This window comes from Carlito syrichta, unplaced genomic scaffold, assembly GCF_000164805.1.
Source record: "Carlito syrichta isolate Samal-C Ts95f unplaced genomic scaffold, Tarsius_syrichta-2.0.1 Scaffold301789, whole genome shotgun sequence".
NCBI classification, from domain to species: Eukaryota; Metazoa; Chordata; class Mammalia; order Primates; family Tarsiidae; genus Carlito; species Carlito syrichta.
This window is the reverse complement of record NW_007245885.1, coordinates 50,937-70,555: the sequence shown is the minus strand read 5'-3', so window position 1 is coordinate 70,555 and position 19,619 is coordinate 50,937. Positions and strand designations below refer to the sequence as shown.

Below are 19,619 nucleotides of genomic sequence, written 5' to 3'. Positions count from 1 at the left end.
CACTGCACTCCAGTCTGGGAGAGAGAGTGAGACTCCAACTCAAAAACAAACAAACAAACAAATACTGTGGAGAAGGGAGGTGGGCACAGTGGCTCATGCCAAGTGCCCTTCGATGCCAATTTCTAACAACTTTGGAGACTGTACCTTAAACCAGGGGGGAGAAAAGAAACTTCCAGCACTCTTATTTTTTTTAACGTGTGTTCTTGCGAGGATTGCTGACCCAGTGTTGAACAGGACAAAAGTTAATTGCACATCAGACTGAAAAGCTTTTGCACAGCAAAAGAAACCATCAAAGGCCTAACATCCAGGACCTGCAAGGAACTCAGATGAACTGAAAGAAAAAAAACAACCCCATTAAAAAGTGGGCATAGGACATGAACAGACATTTCTCCAAGGATGACATATAAGTAGCTAACAAACACATGAAAAAACATGCTCAGTCTCACTAATCGTCAGAGAAATGCAAATCAAAACTTCAATGAGATACCACCTAACTCCAGAAAGGATGGCCATCATTAATAAGTCATAAAGCAACAGGTGCTGGTATGGCTGTGGAGAAAAAGGAACACTTCTACATTGTTGGTGGGAGTGCAGGCTAGTTCATCCTCTGTGGAAAGCAGTGTGGCCATTCCTAAGAACTAAAAACCAAGCTCCCATGCAATCCAGCAATCCCTCTCCTGAGAATATACCCGGAAGAACATAAATCACTCTACAGAAAAGACACCTGCACACTCATGTTTATTACCGCACTGCTCACAATAGCAAAAACATGGAACCAACCCAAATGCCCATTGAAAGTGAACTGGATAAAGAAAATGTGGTACATATACATGATGGAATATTACGCAGCCACAAAGAAGGACAAAAGCATGGCCTTCACCGTAAATTGGCTGGCGTTGGAGACCATCATACTAAGTGAACTATCACAGAAACAGAAAACGAAATACTGCACGTTCTCACTCATGAGTGGGCCCTGATCACTGGTCACACTAGCACAAGGAAGGGATCGGCAGATTCTGGACACTACTGGGGAGAGAGGGAAGGGAGGGGACCACGTGGCAACACACTGGGTACCTGGTCCACTCTCTGGGGGAAACAGAACCAACTAGAAGCCCAAACTTCACCTGCCTGCAAACTACTTATGTAACAAATCCTCACTTCACAACTCTAAAATTTTACAAAGGAGTTAATGACATAACCTGAATGAATAGAAAACAAATACTTTGTATAATATTTTGAAGTATTGCCAATTTTTTTTTTTAATTCAAAGTCCCACTCTGTCGCCCAGGCTGGAGTGCAGTGGCACACTCACAGCCCACTGCAGCCTCGACCTGCTGGGCTCAGGAGATCCTCCTGCCTCAGCCTTCCAAGTAACTGGAACTACAGGCACGTGCCACCATACCTGGCTAATTTTTAAAAATTCATTGTACAGATAAGGTCTCGTCAAGTTGCCTAGGCTGGTCTTGAACCCCTGGACTCCGGCAATCTTCTCACCTCCGCCTCCCAAAGTGCTGGCATGAGCCACCGCATCCAGCTTACTGATTCTTTTTGTCATGTTTCTCAGAGTCAAAAATAACTTTTTCCTTGAGCTATTTACAGCTTTCAATAAATGAGTAAACTATGATCTCATGAACAAAATCTAAAGCATGATCTTTCTCTCTATTCGATTTGGCCAGAATTCAGAAGCTGTTTGTAAGCATTGATTTTATAACAGTATGTTGATTTGCATAAGTTCAACAAGAGTCTGTTTTCTTTTGTAACAAGATGTGACTGGAGATACTAATTATTTTCCCAAGGCTTTGGCTAAAATGACATTTCACAGCAGACTGCTTTGAGGAATTAAGATGAAGCTCTATAAAGAGCAGATAAAATAAAGCCCTTAGAAAGGCTGGCCTGGTACCCTTCCAGCTCTGAGGGGCTTCTGACCTCAGGTAGGTGAAGAAACCGGCTTACTCACAGGCCCGGGGAACCCAAGTTGCTCAGAATCTCAAAGACATGAATTTACCTAGTTCATACAGATATTTATAGGCGGGTCCCTAGTGGGCTCAGAGGTTTTTGGGGATCTAACCTGAGATTTCTTATGGAAACTGTTCCAACAAAACCAATTTTAAAAGAGCCTATATGGCAAATAATTATACTTGCTGCACTTTATGCAAACTGTAAATAATAAGTCTAAACCTTATTTTACAAATCAATTGGTCTCATTATGATCTACCTTTCATAGAAACCGAAGACTGGAGAGAGAAAATTATGTTTCTTTCTTTCTTTTTTTTTTTTTTGAAAAGGAGTCTTACTCTGTCATCCAGGCTGGAGTGCAGTGGGACACTCACGGCCACCGCAGCCTCGACCTACTGGGCTCAGGCAATCCTTCTGCCTCAGCCTTCCGAGTAGCTGAAACTACAGGAACGCACCACCATGCCTGGTTAATTTTTATTTATTTATTTATTTATTGTACAGACGAGGTCTCACCAAGTTGCCTAGGCTGGTCTCTAACCCCTAGACTCAGGCAATCCTCTTGCCTCTGCCTCCCAAAGTGCTGGGATGACAGGTGTGAGCCACCGTGCCCAGCCAAGAGGAAATTGTGTTTCAAAAGAAACTATGGTACGCCTCTTTTTAAATTAACTTGCTCATTATTTTTTAGTTTTTATTACTTTCTGCAATGTAAACTATATCCTAAAGTCTTTCCTGGCTATGAGACTCCAGACGAACATTTTCCATTTTTTCTTTACAAAAAAGAGTTCACTTAAAAAACACACACCAAAAAAGTTCACCTAAAAGAACACAAAAAAGTTCACTTAAATGCCTGATTCAAACTACAGCCCAGAAGAATCTGTCAGGTTGTCCCTGCAATCTGAGGATGCATCAGAAACTCTAAAAGCTTATTTATATGCCTGGTGACTCACACCTGTAATCCCAACACTTTGGGAGGCAGAGGCAAGAGGATTGCCTAGGCCCAAAGGTTTGAGACCAGCCTGGGCAACGTGACGAGACCTCGTCTCTACAGTAAATTTTTAAAAATTATCCAGATGTGGTGTCACGTGCCTGTAGTCTCCGCTACTTGGAAGGCTGAGGCAGAAGGATCACCTGAGCCCAGGGGGTCGAGGCTGTGGCGATCGTGCCACGGTACTCCAGCCTGGGCAACAGAGTGAGACTCTGACTTGGGGGACGGGGAAAGTTTATTTTTAGACTACTCCTGATATTAGTCTTTGATTTTCTTCTGTCTCCACGGAAACGTCTCTTATTAAAGATCTGTTTATCTACGTCATCTATAGAAAACCAGCTCGACTTCCTGGTCCCCAACACAACCACGGCTGGGGAACAACCACAGGTCAAATTGTTCGTGAAGCCTCACAGTGATGGAGCCAAGATTGGGAACTGCCCCTTCTCCCAGAGATGGTTCGAGGTGCTCTGACTCAAGGGAGTCACTTTCAACATCACCACTGTTGATGTCCAGAGGCGGACAGCTCCCATTCCTACTGTATGGCACTGAAGTGCACTCAGACACCAACAAGATTGAAGAATTTCTAGAGGCACTCTTGGGCCCTCTCAGGTACCTCAGGCTGGCAGCTCTGAACGCTGAGTCCCACACAGCCAGACTGGACATATTTGCCAAATTTTCTACCTACACCAAGAATTCAAGGCCAGGCGCGGTGACTCACGCCTGTAATCCCAGCACTTTGGGAGGCCAAAGCGAGAGGATTGCCTGAGCCCAGGAGTTCGAAACCAGCCCGAGCAATTTGGTGAGATCATGTCTCTACAATAAATCAAGAAACATTAGTCAGGCTTGGTGGTGCACGCCTGGAGTTTGGGCTACTTGAAAGGCTGAGGCAGAAGGATCGTCTGAGTCCAGCAGGTCAAGGCTGTGGTGGCCGTGAGTGTGCCACTGCACTCCAGGCTGGGCAACAGAGTAATCCCCTGACCTCCCCCCCCCCAAAAAAGATAATTCAAATCCAGCACTCCATGACATTCTGCAGAAGGGGCTCCTGAAAGTCCTGAAGCTTTTAGACAATTACTTGACATGCCCCCTCCCAGACAAAGCAGATGAAACCGGTGTTGAAGATGAGGACATCTCTCAGAGGAAATTTCTGGATGGCAACAAGCTCACCCTGGCTGACTGCAACCTTTTGCCAAAGCTGCACATAGTACAGGTGGTATATAAGAAATACCAGGGATTCACCAGCCCTGAGGCCGTCCAGGGAGTGCATCAGTACTTGAGAAATACCTGTGCTCAGGAAGAATTGACCTCCACCTGTCCAGATGAGGAGGAGATAGAGTTGACCTGTGAGCGAGTGGCCAAGCCCACAAGTAATCCCTCCTGGGTCTCTCTCATCTCCCTCTGTTTTCTTCCCAAAGACCCTGGTGGTTTCCACCTCGCTCCCCAATGGACACACTCCAAAATAACCAGTGGTCAGGGAATCCTGGAGCACTCATGTACAGGACTGGATGAGGGAAGGAGAGATGGGAGAAAGGGATGGGAGACCTGGTGGAGATTTTTTATTGTGGGGTGGGGTGGGCAGGACAGCGTATTTCAGTAATAAAATACAGAATAAAAAGGAAAAGAAAAGGAAACCAGTCCACCTGCAGTACCACCTTGGAAACTGAGACGCAGCTCTCTAATGCGACCAGTACACGTGAAGCACTTTCCCTTGTCATCCTTTGCTACTCAGCTTTTAACTTAGTTATTCTCTTTCACAGCCACCAACTTAGCTTGTAATATGTGAAACTTCTGAGGACTTGCTACACTCACGTGAATGTTACTGGACAAGTCAAAGAGAGGACTTAAAGACAATGTATAGTGGCCAGGCGCAGCGGCTCAGCCTGTAATCCCAGCACTTTGGGAGGGTGAGGCGAGAGGATTGCCTGAGCCTGAGGGTTTGAGACCAGCCTGGGCAACTTGGCGAGACCTCGTCTCTACAATAAATCACAAAAACTAGTCGGAGGTGGTGGCGTGCGTCTGTAGTTCCAGCTACTTGGAAAGCTGAGGTGGAAGGATCGCCTAAGTTGAGCAGGTGGAGGCTGCAGTGGCCATGAGCGTGCCGCTGCACTCCAGCCTGGGTGACAAGAGTGAGACTCCGACTCAAAAAAAAGAAAAAAAAGAAAATGTATGATAAGTTCAGGTGGTTCCATGGTTTGGAAAAAGAGCCTCCCACTGCAGACTCCATTTGGGACACCATTAAGAACCGGGTTTGGTGGCTCAAGCCTGTAATCCCAGCACTTCGGGAGGCCGAGGCGAGAGGATTGCCTGAGTTCAGGGGTTCGAGACAAGCCCGGGCAACTTGGTGAGATCTCGTCTCTACAATAAATCAAAAAATAAGCTAGGTGTGGTAGCACACGCTGGCAGTTCCAGCTATGTAGAGGGCTGAGGAGGAAGAATCGCCTGAGTCCAGCAGGTTGAGGCTGTGATGGCCGCCGTGAGCATGCCACTGCACTCCAGCCTGGGCAACAGAGTGAGACTCCAACTCAAAAAAAAAAAAAAGAACTCTATGCCATCTTTTGCTTGAGTTATTCCTCTTGTTGAATCTACTTTAACAATTATAATCCTGTTGGGTTTGGGTCCATGTATCTAACTGCCTGGTGAAATTTGTTTCTTCCAGAATCGAGCAATAGCATGCCCACATGATGATACGCAACTGATGGCTACCATTTAAAAAACCTGGATGCTTCAGATCAGATAGGGAGAGATTTTCCGGTCCCAGGCTAGGGGGCCTATTTCAGCTTTGAAAAAGTTACAGACGATGGACTTTCCTCCCTCTGCACCCCACAATTATGGGATCAAAAATCTCTAAGGGAAGAAGTTGAGGCTGATTTTATTTTTTTTTAGACAGGTCTAATTTAGAAGAGGGTAGGTGTTCAGACATCTTTCTTATCTCTACACAACCTCCACCCGATCGACCAGGCATTTCAGACCTGACCACTTGCGGGCTGGAATGTGGAACTATCAGTGCAGTAAATCACAGAAATAGTAGGGAGTTACCCAAAACACAGATATGATGTTCTAAGAAAAGCCCAAAGCTAGTTAGACAGTAATTTCCATTATGAAGAAGGCCCTCGTGACCTTAGAAGATTGAGAGAGAAGACAGTAAACGCTCTCACTCTGTTGTTCTGCCTGTCGTGAAGAACACAATGTATCTTCCCTTTAATAAACCTGCCTTTCTTAATTCAAATGAAAAACAGATTGAGAGATGATCATCAAAATTCGTGACTAGACACCTGCAGCCTACTGCACTTAGCTCGCGGTTTGCTTAATCATCTTCGTAAAGTTATCTGAAGCTTCTTGTCAAAGGCAAACACGTGTCCTTTCTCTTAAAACACTCATGCTGCAAAGTGATACTGAAAGGATATAAAGTTTCAGTTATGCAAAATAAATAAGTTTTGGAAATCTGCTATCTGGTATAGTGCTATAGTTAACAATATTGTGTAATGAAAACGACTTGTGTTTAAATCCATTTTTCTAAATGATTAAATGCATCTTGAATACATCTGTTGAGGTGTGCCACTCAGATCTCCCTAAAGAAAGAACTTTTAGGCCAGACATAGTGGCTCACGCCTGTAATCCCAGCACTCTGGGAGGCTGAGGCAGGAGGAGTGCTTGAGCCCAGGAGTTCGAGACCAGCCTGGGCAACATAATGGGACCTCATCTCTACAAAAAAATCAAAAAATTATCCAGGAGTGGTGGCACGCACCTGTAGTCCCGGTTACTCTGGAGGCTGAGGTGGGAGGAACATCTGAGCCCAGGAGGTCAAGGCTACAATGAGCTATGATTGCACCACTACATTCCAGACTCCAAGGCCTCCAGACAGAGCAAGACTTTGTCTCTGAAAAATAACCAAAATAACACTAGCAGTTGTGACAGATAAACCCCCAAATCCAAGTGACTTCTTGTTCATATGAAGTTGAAAACAGGTGTCTCCTGGTTGGTGGAAATCTCTCCTCCTCCATGCAGTGATGCAGGGCCCCAGGCTTCTTCCATGTTGTGGTTCTACCATCCATCACCATGGTCATCCATATCAAGCCACAAAAGAATAAAATGACGGAGGATCATGGGTAGGTGTTCGTGGGCCAGGCATGGAAATGGACCACATAGTTTAGTTCATTGACTAGAGCTCAGCTACACGGCAACATCTACAGCAAGGAAGGCTGGGAAATACGGTTCAGTTGTGTTTGCCCAAGAAGAAAAGGGAACAATTTTAGAGAACTTCTACTCTGGGCAGGTAGCAAACAAAGTATTATCAAAAGTAAATATGTAAATAAAAGCCCATTGTAACAAGATTTGCAGAAGAGTCAGTGCAGGGAAGCTTTCAGTGTATATAACAGGGGTATCTTGCTTAATTTGGACAAGTTAAGGAAGAAATCCCCAAAGAATGAACAGGACTTGGCTGGGTGAAGGGGAGAAAATTTCAAAGGGAGCAAGAAAGGTGCTTCTGACTGCAGGAACAGCATTGGGTAAGTGAGAAGAAGATGCCAAAGGGGGTGAAAATGTCTGAGGAAGATGATTGTGCAAGATCCTTCTGAAAAACGAGGCAGGGACTTATTCGCTCAGGATCTTGAGGACCTCTAAGGCACGTCTCCATGGTTGGCAAAGAGAAGCTGAGTCTGTAGACCAGAACAGAATCTGATTGGTTCCAGGATCAAAGACTGTCCAATAGCATCACTCCATAGTGAATGGTCACCAATCCAGCCAATCAGCTCTTCCCTGGCACACAGCCCACTGTCCATGGTTCTGAAGTATCTTTGCACGTAAGACTGATGATCTCAATCAACAGAGCAGGTTGGCCACATAACCCAGTGTGTTAGCTAGCTGGTGCTGTGTAACAAATTATCACAAATTTAGTGGCTGAAAACAACACTCTTGCATTATCTCATGGTGTTAGTGGGTCGGGAGTCAGGGTAAGACTCAGTTGCATTCTATGTTCAGGATTTCACAAAGTGTTGATCAAGCTGTGTCCTCAGCTGGAGGCTCTGGGAATGAATCATGTCTAAGCTCATTCAAGTTGTTGACAAAATTCAATTCCTTGCACTTGTATGACTGAAGTCCCTGTTTTCTTGTTTGCTGATGGCCAGAGGTGACGCTCAGCTCCTAAAAGGTGTTCTGGGGTTTGTTTCCTTTTAAAAATAGAGACAGGGTCTCACTCTGTCACCCAGACTGGAGTGCAGTAGCACAATCATAGCTCCCTGCTCATGCCTGTAATCCCAGCACTCTGGGAGGCAGAGGATTGTCTAAGCTCAGGGGTTGGAGACCAGCCTGGGCAATTTGATGAGACCTTATTTCTATGACAAATCAAAAAATTAGCCAGGTCTGGTGGAGTGCACCTGTAGTTCCAACTACTTGGAAGGCTGAGGCGGAAGGATCACCTGAGCCCAGCAGGTTGAGGCTGCAGTGGCCACGAGCATGCCACTGCACTCCAGCCTGGGCAACAGAGTGAGACTCCAATTCAACAATAAATAAACAAAGAAACCGAGAGAGTTACACAAAAATACCCAAGTGGGAGATAGGGGAGAGAAAACTGGGTCCAAAATTATTTTTAGATTTTCAGTTTACAAGACATTCCCAGAAAGTTCAAGTCAAAAGAAGAAATGCAAATAGAAAAAGTGAAAGATGAAAATGCCCTGAAAATAGGTGCTGATTGTTGCCCAATATGACTGTATGTACTCCCATTCTAAACTAAAACAATTCAGATGGTAAATATTATGTTATGCATATTTTATCACAATAAAATATTTAAATAAGAAGAGATGTAGAGAATAATTATGCCATTGCATAAAAACAGGAACATTTAAGTGCCACATTCTTATGAATGTTGTGCAAATATGTATACCACTGCCTCAAACAAATGTGGATACAACTTTTTGTTTCAAATGTCTGTTTCCATTTAAGTGGCTGTTTAAAAAAAAAAGTCATGGCTTGAGTCTTGTGAAATTAACCTTGCACAGACCCTGTAATGACAATTTCACTTGTAGGTGTTTTCCCCCAAGAGAATAAACACAAGCACAGCATTATTTATAATATACAAAAACTAGAAACAACCCAAGTGTTTCTCAACTAGAGAGTGAATAGACACACTGTGCTCCCTTCATTCAGGGAAGTTTTTATTAGACAATTTAAAAAAGGAATGAACTGTTGCAACACGTAATAATATGGTTGAACTTCAGACATATTTTGAGTGAAAGAAGCCAGACACTCAAGAATATGTACTGTATGTTTCTATGTGTCAGAAATTCAAGAACAGGCAATGCTTATCCATGGTGATAAAAATCAGAACATTGGCCACATCTTGGGATAGTGTATTGATCCACAGGTACTTTCTGTGGCAATGAAAATTATCTAAATCATGATAGGATTGTGGGTTACACAGGCAAAGGCATATGTCAAAGTTTGTTGGGCTGTAACTTAGATTTTTGTAAGCTATAACTCAGTTCAAAAAAAAAACACAAACACTTTGACCATGCACAATGACTCACAACTGTCATCTCAGCAATTTGGGAGACAAAGGCAAGAGGATTACCTGAGCCCAGGGGTTCGAGATCAGCCTGGGAAGTTTGGTGAGACCTCATTGCTACAATACATCAAAAATATTAGCTGGGTGTGGTGGTGTGCACCTGTGATTCCAGCTGCTTGGAAGGCTGAGGTAGAAGGATCACCTGAGCCCAGGACATCGAGGCTGCCATGGCCATGAGTTTGCCACTGCACACTAGCCTTGGCAACAGAGTAAGACGCTGACTCAAAAACAAAACAAACAAACAAACAAACAAAAACTTTGGGGGCTAAACGTGGTGGCTTACACCTGTAATCCCAGCACTTTGGGAGGCCAAGGCAGGAGGATCACTTGAGTCCAGGAGTTTGAGACCAGCCTAGACAACATAGCAAGACTTCATCGCTATTAAAAAAAAAAATCAAAAAACTAGCTGGACATGGTGGTGCACACCTGTAGTTGGGAGGCTACTTGGGAGGCTGAGGCAGAAGAATTGCCTGAGCCTAGGATGAGTAGCGATCGTGTCATTGTACTCCAGCCTGGACACCAGAGTGAGACCCCAACTCAAAATTTTGCATTTGACTATTAGTATAATTTATCTCACATAATTAGTTGCCAGAGTCCAGCTCCAGTGGGTCAGGATTTCCTGAAGGAGGGATGGCGTCGGCGCAGGAGAAAAAACTTGGACACTGACTCTGCTGCAAGCAGGACAAATGCCGATTTATTGTCTTTCCCAACTCCTTTTATACCCTAGATTTTGGCTTGAGATGAAAACATGTTTTTCTTTTTCAAGGCAATTAGTTTCAATTTAATGGACTGGACAGGCAATGTATCTTTGTTCATCCTGTTTTGATCTTAAAAGATTATCATCCTAAACATTAACTATAAATCTTATAAATTCCTAACATTTTTTAATGATTACCATTTCTTAATGTCCATACAAAACTTACTTATTCCTATAGCTATTATATTATAAATCACTACCAAGTTCTAAGCACTATAATTGTCACATAGATTAACAAGTCACACCTGTGACCTTCACACAGCAATTTGCAACTAGCTGGGGTAAAACAACATTTTCAAGGTTCTTAGCTGCAAGTTAGCCTGACCAGTTTTCCCTAATTTCACGCTTCGTGCTTACAATCTGCATCAATTATCCCCTGCCAGGGAGAATGAGCTTCAACATCTGCAAAACAAAAGGTCTCTTGGGCTCAAGTCACCTTAGTCACATTCCCTAACCAGAATTACAAGCCTCCTTAACAAAGGGAAGTAAAGGCAGGGGTGCTCTAATATTTATGTGTTTGTTAATTTCTTAAGCATAACATACCCCATGTAGAAATTAAGAAATTAAGTCAATGTAATTTTTGCATTGGCACTCTTCCTAAAAATACAAACTGTAGCTTCTCAAATTTCTCCAATTAGTCGCCAATCAGAAGAAATAAAATCTTACAAGTAATTATCTTCCTGGCACATGATATTTAAAATCTCTATTGATAATTTCCTGGCAAGGTCAATGAGTTCCCTGACAAACATTAAATCGAGCACTTTCTGATTTTTTTTACAATTTTCCCCACTACAATGTTTAATCAAGTGATTGCATGGTTTAATACCAGGAGGCCGGGGACATGGAAACCTAGGGAGGAATTCAAATGAACGGAAAGTCATTTTTCATGAATTCCCCTCTTGCCTTGTTGCAAGGGGTAGTGGAGGCATGAGTGGAATTTTGCTTTCCAACCTCAGACTGTATAGAACTTTTCAGCTGCAATAATAGCAAAAGTAGAAGAAGCAAGGGTCTCAGCTGCCCAGGTTCGCTTTGCGAAGGGTCTTCAGCCCCCTGGACTCTGTCAGCAGGCAGGCCTCCATGGCTGGCTCCCAACAATTAGTATGATTAATGCTCTTCAATTCTCCTCTGGCTGTGGGGATCCCAGCCTATGACTCATTTTGCTGGTGCCCTCACCCCTCCGTGGAGCCAGGGCCCAACACATTTGTCTTCTCACCCATATTTATTGAGTACCTACATGTGCCAGGCACCATTCGTGGTGCCCTGAATTTGTCCATGTACTTCTATGAACAAAATATCTTGTCTTCAAGGAGATATCAGTCTAGCAAATCAAAGATGGGTCTGTGTGGTCTGAACCTCATTCTGCATACCGGACTCTACAATCTCCAGGAACAAGATGCCTTAAATAGGTAAGTAGACACTGAGTGGCTGGGCACAGTGGCTCATGCCTGTCATCCTTGCACTTTGGAAGGCTGGATCAGGAGGATTGCTTGAGCCCAGGAGTTTGAGACCAGTCTGGGCAACATAGCAAGACCTCATCCCTACAAAAAAATCAAAACATTAGCCTGGCATGGTGGTGTGTACCCGTAGTCCCAGCTACTTGGGAGGTTGAAGCAGAAGGATTGCCTGGGCCCAGGAGGCTGAGGCTGCATTGAGCTGTGATTGTGCCACTGCCCTCCAGCCTTGACAATAGAGTGAGATCTCAACTCAAAAAAAAAAAAAAATGCAAGCATTGAGTATGCATCCTTTCATTAAATCCTCCCACCAAACCTACAAGATAGGACAGCAGGTGGTGTTTTCCAAAGATGACTGCCACAATAGCCTTTCTGCAATTGGAATTTGCCCCTCTGGAGTCCATTTCTTCACCTCCTTGAATCAGGTTCACCCATGAGGAAGGTTCACCCCATGGCTGTTGGCAGATGTGACTGTTGGCTCCTGACAGCTTCCATTTCCTGCCTCTTGGAATCCAGCTGCCATGTGAGCCCACCATGCAGTGACAAGCCCAGGCCATATAGAAAGGACATAAGCATGTGTATCCTTTGATAGCCCCAGGTAAGCTGAGTCATCACATCACCCAAACTCAGGTGCAATCCCTGCAAAGGAACAAGCCTCCAGGTGGCTCCAGCTCCCAATAATCCAAGTCACCTTCAACCACTGGAATCTTCCCAACTGAGCCCTACGCATTGTGAAACAAAAATAAGTCACGGCGGCACAGTGGCTCACGCCTGTCATCCCAGCACTTTGGGAGGCCAAGGCGGGAGGATCACTTGAAGCTGGGAGATTGAGACCAGCCTGGGCAACATAACCAGACCATGTCTCTACAAGAAAATAAAATTTTTTAAAAAATTAGTGGGGCATGGTGGCATGTGCCTGTAGTCCCAGCTACTTGGGAGACTGAGGCAGAAGTGTCACTTGAGCCCAAGAGGTGGAGGTTGCAGAGTTGTGATCATGTCACTGTGCTCCAGCCTGGTTCACGCCTGTAATTCCAGCACTTTGGGAGGTGGAGTTGAGAGGATTGCCTGAGCTCAGGGGTTCGAAATCAGCCTGGGCAACTTGGCAAGACTTTGTCTCTACAGTCAATAAAAGTATCCAGGCCTGGAGGCACACACCTGTAGTTTCAGCTACTTGGAAGACTGAGGCGGAAGGATCACCTGAGTCCAGCAGGTTAAGGCTGCAGTGGCCATGAGCATGTTACTACACTCCAGCCTGGGTGATAGAGTAAGGTTCCAATTTTAAAAAAAAATCAAAATAACAACAACAAAAAAGCAGAGATTCTGTGGTTTAAACAACACAAATCCACAAATTCATTTTCTCACCATTCTGTAAGGTAAGCACCCAAGGCTTTAACTAATTCAGTTTCCAGTGAGGGCTCTCTTCCTGAATTGCAGACAGCCACCTTCTTGCTCTGTCTTCACAAGGCTTTTCTTTGGTGTGTCCCTGTAAAGACAGAGAGAAAGCTTGAGCTCACTGATGTCTCTTATTATAAAGACACTGATTCTATGACCTCACTTAATTACTTTCTAAGAGTATTCATCTCTAAATACAACAACCTGGGGGCTAGGATTTCAACATATAAATCTAGGCAGCACACAAACATCCAGCTCACAACACTGCAACCCTGGCTTCTCGAGACCCACTTGCTTCTCATATGTATGGAAAATAAGAATGGTTATTTATTTTCAAATTGGAGCCTAGCTTATGTTGTGTTCTCAAGATGGTGTCTAAATGCTTTGTGCTTTTCTTTTGCTGATTCACTTCCTGCTTCTTTATGCTTCCTTTGCACGAGCTTTTTACTTTGGCAAGCGTCATGTTTAAAGTTTTGGGGGATTCAATCAGAATGGTAATTCTGTAAGCCAGTCGGCAAATAGGACATGCAAATGAAATGATTCTATAAGCCAATCAAAATGTGTCACATAGGCATCTTATGGGAAAGTCTGTGACTTCTGCAGTACTCAGTCAATGAGAAGCCAGGAGAGGGACCTGTGTTTTAAGGATAAAAGGGCTGGTTCTTCCTGCTTCAGCATGCCTGCTCACCCAAGAGACACTCACTCTTGCAAGAACAATATTAAAAGTGCTGCTGACCAGGCACGGTGGCTCAGTCTATAATCCCGGCACCTTGGGAGGCTGAGGCAAGAGGATTGCCTGAGCCTGGCAGTTCGAGACCAGCCTGGGCAACTTGGTGAAACCTCATCTCTACAATAAATCACAAAAACTAGCCAGGCACAGTGGCGTGCATCTGTAGTTCCAGCTACTTGGAAGGCTGAGGCAGAAAGATCACCTAAGCCCAGCAAGTCAAGGCTGTGGGGGCCATGAGCATGCCACTGCACTCCAGCCTGGGCAACAAAGAGTGAGACTACAGGAAAAAAAAAAAAAGCAAACGGCAGGCAGCACCGTGGCGACCCAGCAACCTCATGCACGAGCCAAGGTAAGAAAATTGAACTTGTAAGTACTGCCTTGGGGGTCAGGGAAATTCTCAGAGGTTGAGTGTATGTGACTGAGACGTACGAAGGGAGTGTGGAGTCCTGATCCGCGGTTTCATTGTCCCGTGAGGGAACCACCCAGAGACAGATGAAACAAAGCCTAATGTTTGCAAGATACTTCCAGCATGGGGGTGGGGGGAGATGAACACCTTAGAAGGAGATACCCAGCTCACGTGGTAACCCAGATAGGTCATAAGCAATCTAGACCTAGGAAGGGAGGTCAAGAGGACTCCCTTGAAATTCCCCCAGAGGGTCCACTGGGAAGAATGCTAAAGAATTGGAAAACTGATTCCCAAACTACAGGAATGAACTAAGGAACCAATCCATCACCCCTCGGTATGTTGCCCAAAACTTGGCTCCAATGAGGACTGGCCTTGTCAGACTTAAGTGATCTCTGTGAAACAATAAGCCCTCCATTTCATCTGAGGCGAGGGATTATGCCCTTTGTTGGCTTTCAGAAACCCTTCCTATGTTTCCCCTTCAAACGGGAAATGAGAAAGAAAAAAAATCTGGGCCTCTAGGGGAGAGAGAGAAACCTGGGGTCCGCTATCCTGTATTTCTCCCCTTATAACCTCAAAAAACATCAGAGATCTGGGGGGTGGGGAGCAACTGGGGATGTGGATCTATCAGAAGCTCAAGAATTGAGATCTCCAAGTCCTAAGCCCCTATATCCTAATCTGAAAAGAGAATTGGAACAATGAAAAAGAGATCTTGAAAAATTCTCCTTTCCCCCTGGAGGTCCAGATGAAAATTCAAAACAGTTCCTGCTAAGGGAAGTTTCCTTGGGGCAAGGAGAAATTTGCGTTGTTAATGCCCCACTTACTAGTACTGAAGTAAGAAATTTCAAAAAAGAAATGAAACCATTATTAGATGATCCTTAAGGATTAGCTGACCAGGTTGATCAGTTTCTTGGCCCTAATATATATATGCCTGGGTGGCACTGATGTCTATTGTGAAATCTTTTTACTGGTGAAGTAAGGGGAATGATTTGAAGGGCTGCCACATTCATCTGGGAGTGGGAACATCCCCCACTCTGGAGTGCAACCAGATGAACAAAAATATCCCAACACAGACCCCAGATGGAATAATAATAACCCAAGAGATGGAGTTAGAATGCAAGGTTTAAGGAAATTAATAATTTTTTTTTTTGAGTTGGAGTCTCACTCTGTCATCCAGACTGGAGTGCAGTCTGGAGTGCAGTGGCACGCTCCTGGCCACGGCAGCCTCCGAGTAGCTGGAACCTTCCAAGTAGCTGGAACTATAGTCACACACTACCACGCCCGGCTAATTTTTTATTTATTGTAGAGACAAGATCTCGCCAAGTTGCCCGAGTGGGTCTCGAACCCGTGGGCTCAGGCAATCTGCTCACCTTGGCCTCCCAAAGTGCTGGGATTACAGGCTGAGCCACCGAGCCCAGCCTGGAAATTAATAATTAAAGGAATGAGAGAGTCAGCCCCGAGATCCCAAAATGTATCAAAGGCCTTTGAAATCCAGCAACAGAAGGAGAAAACCCCAATTAACTTTTTTACAACGACTTAGAGATCAAATGAGAAAATATTCTGGATTAAACCCAGAAGACCTGGTAGGACAGGGCCTTCTAAAAGTTAATTTTGTTACCAAAAATTGACCAGACATTGCAAGAAAGTTACAAAAGCTGGAGGGGTGGAATGAAAGACCTATTGAAGAGTTGTTAAGAGAAACACAAAAGGTGTTTGTTAAAAGGAATGAAGAAGGCGGGGCTCAGTGGCTCAGCCTGTAATCTCGTGCCTTTGGGAGGCCAAGGAGAGTGGATTGCCTGAGCCCGTGGGTTCGAGACCTGCCTGGGCAACTTGGCGAGACTTCATCTCTACAATAAATCAAAAAATTTGCTGGGCCTTGTAGCGTGTGCCTGTAGTTCCAGCTACGTGGAAGGCTGAGGCGGAAGGATCACCAGAGCCCAGCAGGTCGAGGCTGCGGTGACCACTGAACTCCAGTCTGGGCGACAGAGTGAGACTCCAACTCAAAAAAAAAAAGGGTTGAAGAAAAGCAGAAAACAAAAAGCTAGCATCATGGTAAGCACTGTAGAGAAGGCGTTGGAAAGAGAAATGTAAGACCCCTCCTTGGGCAAGTCCTGAATATCAGACTAGTGGAAGGTCTAACCCAAAAGGAACTGTGATGAGGGAATTCAATCAAAAGGGAGCTGGATGTTATCATTGTAAGAAACCAGGACATTTCAAAAGAGATTGTCCTGAATTGAAAGGAGGGGAAAAAACAGTCTCCCCAAGACCTTACCGAATCTTCTAATTTATTTGGCCAGATTCTAGAAACTGTATTAGAGGGGTTTCTGCCTTTGCCTGACTCTAACCTTTTGCGATATGTACATGATCTCCTAATCTCAGGAACAGATAAAGCCCAGGACTTTGAAGCAACTATAAATTTTCTTAATTTCTTGGAAAGGGGTGGTCAGGGGTTCCTCTTTACCAGACCTCACCAGGAACCCTTGATAAATCTGAAGGTGTGGCCTAATGGGAAGGATGGCCAAATGCCTCGTTAATACTAGGCAAGTTGCTCCTCTCGTCTTCAGACCCCAAAAATGTTCAATTTTTCTGGAAAAGCTTTTTAGTTTCCAGGATAAAGGGAGAAGAATTTCGGTTCCTATATTTGAACCCATGATTATAAAAACTGAGACTGAGACACTGACGGGGTCATTTTAATTTGTCCCAGAAGCAGGAATAAATCTCATAGGCGGAGACCTAATTGTCTAGATGATCCTTAATGTAGGACCAGAGCAAGGTCAACTTAAGGTCCAAATGGCATATCTCACAGAGGAAGAGGTACAAAGAATTAACCCTAAAGTATGGATGACAGTAGGGAATAGGGAAGGTCTACAAATTCCCCCCATTCAGATTTCTTTAAAACAACCAGATGAAGTTGTCTGTAGAAAACAATATCCTAGGCCAGACTCCGTGGCTCACCCTGTAATCCCAGCACTTTGGGAGGCCGAGGCGAGTGGATTGCCTGAGCCCACTGGGTTCAAAACCAGCCTGGGCATCTTGGTGAGACCTCGTCTCAACAATAAATTTTAAAAAATCAGTCAGGTGTGGTAGCATGCACCTGTAGTTCCAGCTACTTGGAAGGAAGGCTGAGACGGAAGGATCACTGGAGCCCAGTGGGTCGATGCTGGGGTGGCCACGAGCGTGCCGCTGCACTCCAGCCTGGGTGACGGAGTGACCCAGTGAGACTCCAACTAAAAAAAGGGAAAAAAGAAAAATATATCCTATGTCTATAGAAGGGGAAAAGGGACTTCAACTGGTCATTGAAAGTCTTCTTAGGGAGGGGCTTTTGGAACCATGTGTGTCACCATACAAAACCTCAATACTTCCAGTAAAGAACCCCAATGGATCCTACTAGCTACTAGTGCAGGACTTACGGGCAATAAACCAAATAGTTTAAACTCAGCATCCTGTGATGCCAAACCCCTATACCCTCCTTAATAAAATTCCTTATGAAAATGAATGGTTTAGTGTGGTAGATCTCAAGGATGCTTTCTGGGCCTGCCCATTGGCCCCTGGGAGTAAAGACCTCATTGCCTTTGAATGGAAAAATCCTACAAATGAAGAAAGCAACAGTGTCACCGGACTGTGTTACCCCAAGGTTTTACTGAATCTCCTAATTTATTTGGCCAGATTCTAGAAACTGTATTAGAGGAGTTTCTGCCTTGGCCTGACTCTAACTTTTTGCGATATGTACATGATCTCCTAATCTCAGGAACAGATAAAGCCCAGGACTTTGAAGTAACTATAAATTTTCTTAATTTCTCAGGACAGCAAGGACTAAGGGCCTCTAAAAGTAAGCTACAATTTGTGGAACAAGAAGTTAAATATCTTGGGCATTCAATCAGTGCAGGCAAATGGAGAATTAACCCTCAAAGAATAACCAGAATAGTTAACTCTCCTAGTCCTAAAATAAAAAGAGAACTTAGAAAATTCCTAGGTCTAATAGGTTATTGCAGACTATGGATTGACTCGTGTGCAACCAAAACTAAAGGTGTATATTTAAAACTATCAGAGAGAGCACCACACTCCCTCCAATGGACTAAAGAAGAAATATGAAGTTTAGAAAACTTTTAACAGGCCCTAATTACAGCCCCTGTCCTGGGTCTCCTCTCTTTAGAAAAACCTTTCCATTTGTTGTAACAACTGATCAAGGAACAGATGTCGGGGTACTTACCCAAGATTGGGGTGGGTACCCGTAGACTTTATATCCAAACTATTAGATCCTGTGTCCAGAGGCCAGAATGTGTTCAGACCATTGCAGCCACTGCCTTGCTAACTTATGAAGAAAGTCATAAGTTAGCCTTCAGAGGAAACCTTCTGGTTGGTACCCCTCGTCAAGTCCGGGCCATCCTGAATCATAGGGCCGGCTGTTGATTAACTGACTTCAGAATCTTAAAATATGAGTCAATACTATTAGAGAAGGATGACTTAATATTAACTGCAGATTCTTATATTAATTTAGCCAGTTTCCTGAGAGCCAGGGAAAAGAAAAATCAGAAGACATTGGATCATAACTGCCTAGATATTATTGAATGTCAAGCTAAAACCAGATTTGAGAGAAAAGCCACTCTGTGCCGGTGTTAGATTGTTCATAGACAGCTCCTCCAGAGTGAAAGCAAAAGGTGTAGTGGGTATTCAGTTATTGATGGGAATAATATATCCATTTATGAAAGAGGAAGGCTACCTAATTCATGGTCTGCACAAACTTAGGAATTATATGCTCTTAATCAAGCCCTGAAAATACTTACAAAATAAGGAAGGTACAATCTATACAGATTCTAAATATGCTTATGGAGTAGTACATATTTTTGGAAAAATCTGGATAGAAAAGGGACTTATAAACAGTCGAGGAAAAGAGTTAGTCCATGGGGAAGTAATTAAATACGTTTTAGAAAATTTACTACTCCCCACTGAAATAGCTGTCACTTATGTAGACAGCCATCAATGAGGAAATTCTTTCAGGCAGTTGGTAATGGGCTGGTGAATGAAGTAACCGAAGAGGTTGCCTCAAAGAATGAAATGAAGCCTCCAAACCTTTACCCCTAACTTGCCTGTAATCACCGTAAACTACAGCTTACTGAAAGGGAAATAGATGAAAAAGATGGGAGCTGCCCCAACCAAGAAAGGGAGGTGAATCCCCGCCAGGGAAAGAAAATGGTCAGCCTGTCATCCCAGCACTTTGGGAGGCTGAGGTGAGTGGATTGCCTGAGCCCATGAGTTCAAGACCAGCCCGGACAACTTGGGGAAACCTCGTCTCTACAATTAAAAAAAAAAAAAAATTAGCCAGGCTCAGTGGCTCAGCCTGTAATCCTGCACTTTGGGAGGCCGAGGGGGGGGGATTGCCTGAGCCCGC

At 44.2% G+C, this 19,619-nt stretch overlaps 1 pseudogene; it reads left to right on the top strand.

Annotated features, from left to right (window-relative positions):
• The window catches only part of LOC103257548, a 67,182-nt pseudogene that overhangs the window by 22,571 nt on the left and 24,992 nt on the right, over window positions 1–19,619 (top strand).